Raw genomic sequence first — 6,000 nt, 5'->3', positions numbered from 1 at the left:
CAGGAAGTGCAGAGAGTCCCAGGAAGGATAAACCCAAGGAGAAACACACTGAGACACACAGTAATCAAACTGACAAAAACTAAAGACAAAGAAAAATTATTAAAGGCAACAAGGGAAAAATGACAAATAGCATACAAGGGAGCTCCCATAAGGTTAACAGCTGATTTCTCAGCAGAAACTCTACCAGCCAGAAGGCAGTGGCACCATGTACTTAAAGTGATGAAAGGGAAGAACCTACAACAAAGATTACTTACCAGCAAGGATCTCATTCAGATTCGACAGAGAAATCAAAAGCTTTACAGACAAGCAAAAGCTAAGAGAATTCAGCACCACCAAACCAGCTCTACAACAAATGCTAGAGGAACTTCTCTGAGTGAGAAACACAGGAGAAGAAAAGGACTTACCAAAAAACCCCCAAAACAATTCAGAAAATGGTCATAGGAACATACATATCAATAATTACCTTAAATGTGAATGGATTAAATGCTCCAACCAAAAGACACAGGCTCACTGAATGGACAGAGAAACAAGACCCATATATATGCTGTCTCCAAGAAACCCACTTCAGACCTAGGGACACATACAGACTGAAAGTGAGGGGATGGAAAAAGATATTGCATGCAAATGGAAATCACAAGAAAGCTGGAGTAGCGATACTTGTATCAGATAAAATAGACCTTAAAATAAAGAATGTTACAAGAGTCAAGGAAGGACACTATGTAATGACCAAGGGATCAATCTAAGAAGAAGATATAACAATTATAAATATATATGCATCCAACATAGGAGCACCTCAATACATAAGGCAAATGCTAACAGCTCTAAAAGAGGAAATCGACAGTAATACAATAATAGTGGGGGACTTTAACACCTCACTTACACCAAAGGAAAGATCATCCAGACAAAAAATTAATAAGGAAACACAAGCTTTAAATGATACAATAGACCAGATAGATTTAATTGATATTTATAGGATTCCATCCAAAAACAGCAGATTACACTTTCTTCTCTAGTGCACACAGAACATTCTCCAGGATAGATCACATCTTCGGTCACAAATCAAGCCTTGGTAAACTTATGAAAACTGAAATCATATCAAGCATCTTTTCCGACAACAATGCTATGAGATCAGAAATCAATTACAGCGAAAAAACGTAAAACACACAAACACATGGGGGCTAAACAATACATAACTAAATAAACAAGGGATCACTAAAGAAATCAAAGAGGAAAGCAAAAACTACCTAGAGACAAATGACAATGAAAACACAATGATCCAAAACCTATGGGACGCAGCAAAAGCAGTTCTAAGAGGGAGGTTTATAGCAATACAATGTTACGCCAAGAAACAAGAAAAATCTCAAATAAACAATCTAAACTTACACCTAAAGGAACTACAGAAAGAAGAACAAACAAAACCCAAAGTTACTAAAAGGAAAGAAATCATAAAGTTCAGGGCAGAAATAAATAAAATAGAAACAAAGGAAACAACAGCAAAGACCAATAAAACTAAAAGCTCGTTCTTTGAGAAGAAAAAGAAAATTGATAAACCTTTAGCCAGACTCATCAAGAAAAAGAGGAGGAAGACTCAAATCAATAAAATTAGAAATGAAAAAGGAGAAGTGACAATGGACACTGCAAAGAGACTACTACAAGCAACTCTATGCCAATAAAACGGGCAACCTGGAAGAAATGGACAAGTTTTTAGAAAGGTATAAGCTTCCAAGACTGAACCAGGAAGAAATAGAAAATATGAACAGACCAATCACAAGTAATGACTTTGAAACTGTGATTTAAAATCTTCCAACAAACAAAAGTCCAGGACCAGATGCCTTCACAGGTAGATTCTATCAAACATTTAGAGAAGAGCTAACACCCACCCTTCTCAAACTCTTCCAAAATACTGCAGAGGAAGGGACACTCACAAACTCATTCTACGAGGCCACCATCACCCTGATACCAAAACCAGACAGAGATACTACAAAAAAAGAAAATTACAGACCAATATCACTGATGAATATAGATGCAAAAATCCTCAACAAAATACTAGCAAACAGAATCCAACAACACATTAAAAGGATCATACACCATGATCAAGTGAGATTTATCCCACGGACGCAAGGATTCATCAATATATGCAAATCAATCAATGTAATATGCCATATTAACAAATTGAAGACTATAAACCACATGATCATCTCAATAGATGCAGAAAAAGCTTTTGACAAAATTCAACACCCATTTATGATAAAAACTCTCCAGAAAGTGAACATAGAGGGAACCTACCTCAACATAATATAGGTCATATATGACAAACCCACAGCAAACATCATTCTCAATGGTGAAAAACTGAAAGCATTTCCTCTAAGACCAAGAACACGACAAGGATGTCCACTCACACCACTATTATTCAACATAGTTTTGGAAGTCCTAGCCATGGCAATCAGAGGAGAAAAAGACCTAAAAGGAAAACAAATTGGAAAAAAAGAAGTAAAACTGTCACTGTGTGCAGATGACATGATACTATACATAGATAATCCTAAAGATGCCACCAGAAAACTACTAGAGCTGATCAATGAATCTGGTAAAGTTGCAGGATACAAAATTAATGCACAGAAATCTCTTGTATTCCTATACGCTAACAACAAAAGATCAGAAAGAGAAATTAAGGAAACAATCCCATTCACCATTGCAACAAAAAGAATAAAATACCTACGAATAAACCTACCTAAGGAGGTAAAAGACCTGTACTCAGAAAACTATAAGACACTGATGAAAGAAATCAAAGATGACACAAACATGGAGATATCCAAACATGACTATACTACCCAAAGCAATCTACAGATTCATTGCAATCCCTATCAAATTACCAATGACATTTTTTACAGAACTAGAACAAAAAAATCTTAAAATTTGTATGGAGACACAAATGACCCCGAATACCCAAAGCGATCTTGAGGGAAAAAAACAGAGCTGGAGGAATAAGACTCCCTGACTTCAGACTATACTGCAAAGCTACAGTAATCAAGACACTATGGTACTGGCACAAAAACGGAAATATAGATCAATGGAAGAAGATAGAAAGCCCAGAGACAAACCCATGCACTATGGTCAACTAATCTATGACAAAGAAGGCAAGGATATACAATGGAGAAATGACAGTCTCTTCAATAAGTGGTGCTGGGAAAACTGGACAGCTACATGTAAAAGAATGAAATTAGAACACTCCCTAACACCATACACAAAAATAAACTCAAAATGGATTAAAGACCTATATGTAAGACCGGACACTATAAAACTTTTAGAGGAAAACACAGGAAGAACACACTTTGACATAAATCACAGCAAGATCTTTTTTGACCCACCTCCTAGAGTAACGGAAATAAAAACAAAAATAAACAAATGGGACCTAATTAAACTTAAAAGCTTTTGCACAGCAAAGGAAACTATAAACAATATGAAAAGACAACCCTCAGAATGGGAGAAAGTATTTGCATACGAATCAACGGACAAAGGATTAATCTTCAAAATATATAAACAGCTCATGCAGCTCAATATGAAAAAACCAACCCAATCAAAAAATGGGCAGAAGACCTAAATAGATATTTCTCCAAAGAAGACATACAGATGGCCAAGAGGCACATGAAAAGGTGCTCAACATCACTAATTATTAGAGAAATGCAAATCAAAAGTACAATGTGGTATCACCCCACACAGGTTAGAATGGCCATCATCAGAAAATCTACAAACAACAAATGCTGGAGAGGGTGTGGAGAAAAGGGAACCCTCTTGCACTGCTGGTAGGCATGTAAGTTGATACAGCCACTATGGAGAACAGTATGGAGGTTCCTTAAAAAACTAAAAATAGAATTACCATATGACCCAGCAATCCCACTACTGGGCATATACCCAGAGAAAACCATAATTCAAAAAGACACATGCACCCCAATGTTCATTGAAGCACTATTTAGAATACCCAGGTCATGGAAGCAACCTAAGTGTCCATTGACAGGTGAATGGATAAAGAAGATGTGGTACGTATATACAGTGGAATATTACTCAGCCATAAAAGAGAACGAAATTGGGTCATTTGTAGAGACATGGATGGACCCAGAGACTGTCATACAGAGTGAAGTCAGAAAGAGAAAAACAAATATCATATATTAACACATATATGTGGAATCTAGAAAAATGGTACAGAAGAACCAGTTTGCAAGGCAGAAATAGAGACACAGATGTAGAGAACAAACCTATGGACACCAAGGGGGGAAAGTGGGGAGGGGCGTGGTGGTGGTGGGATGAATTGGGAGATTGGGATTGACATGTATACACTGATGTGTATAAAATGGATGACTAATAAGAACCTGCTGTATAAAAAAAATAAAATAAAATAAATCACACCAGAAGATGCTATCTTATTTAACCAAATACTGTTGATTAAAAGATGGAAATGAATGCTATTATTTCTTCAGCACCAGTCTTCCATCTCCATAAATTAATGCTCTTTTCCCTGTGCTTCATTGATGGGTGGTGATTATGCAAATATTTTTCCTGCAAGAAATTAGACGAAGTAGTCTCACCAATTCTTACAACAACTTATTATAAATAATGGCAAATTATAATTCGATTTAAAATATTGTCCTCAGCCTAGGTCACCTAAGTTCAAATGTTTTAACCTCTAAATCAACTCTATGAAATCAAATTATATTTGTAAGTACATGATTTTTCTAAAGAAATGAAGCCATTTTGGCATTTCCTTTATTAAGAAAGTGATTTTTGGCCAGTCTAGAATTGTATCATTTCAACAGTCATCTTCTTTCTACTACCAGTTCTACTGCCTTCAAGATATAGTCATTTCATCCTGACATCATAAATGAAAATAAACATAAATTTAATTCATTAATTCACATAGTCTGCCTAGTTCACAATAAGGGTGTAAGTATATTAACAGCTTAAAAATCAGATCTCAGCACTGTGAATCTATTTTTTAAAACATCGATGAAAACCAAATGACTCAAAGTAGTTCACAATTAAACCAAAAACTTGCTCCTGCCCTTCTCACAAAGGGGGCATTTAAAAATGCAAATTGGCCAAGACTTTAATTGATCCAAAAGCATTTCTGATTAGCAGTCTTAATAATGTGCTAGCACCAGTTCGTCCCAATTCCCAGGATTTTGCACATGTCAGCATGACTCAAGAGAAAGACTAAACCATGGTCCCAGCAGCCTGATGCAAAAAGCTAGACGGTAAACGGAGTGCCTCCCGGCCCCAGGCCATTCCATCTCACTTGACCCCACTCTACCCAGAGCCGGAAACCCGCTCGGTTGTGCTCGGCAGTGAGGGAATGAAGTGCATCGATTGCTCGCGATTATTAGCTGGAGTGGAATGAGCCTCCTCCTTATTATGCAGATTAGCGGAGCTCCACGTCCCAACATATTGTGCAGATGCGGGCCAGCAGCTGCTCCTACAGATGGCAAGTACACAACTCCATTAGGATGGATCTATTGTCTGCGCCCGGCTTGCGGAGAAGCGGACTCGGCAACAAGGAACCGTTACACGGCGAGATGTAAAGACGCACACTCGCACTTAAAAATCTGCACCCAGGAGACTCTTTACACAGCAGGGCCGACAGCACTCAAATTAGAAATCTACCCTAAATAAGGACTTTCGTATGTCACAATTAAGCTTGTGTATTTTTTAAAGCAGATTAACCATTAAAATTGAGTAGCATAATTCTAATTTTGCAATGCCACACTATTAAATATTCAGATTAAAAACAAATCCTAAGAGATTCATTCAGAAATTTGCACGACGTTCAGCTCTTCTGGGACCTTCTGTTTTGCTAGTTCCCTTTCAAAGAACCTTTTAAAGAGCCAAGTTTATTTTCCATAATATCAAAATGTGACACAGAACTGAGTTTCCCCTATTAAAATGTCTGTTTTAGGATAGCTTGTCCTTTCAGGGTTATCGTTTATTCTAAACATCAAAGCAGTTAATGCA

Source organism: Pseudorca crassidens, chromosome 6 (genome assembly GCF_039906515.1).
Source record: "Pseudorca crassidens isolate mPseCra1 chromosome 6, mPseCra1.hap1, whole genome shotgun sequence".
NCBI lineage: Eukaryota > Metazoa > Chordata > Mammalia > Artiodactyla > Delphinidae > Pseudorca > Pseudorca crassidens.
This window is presented reverse-complemented; position numbering follows the sequence as displayed.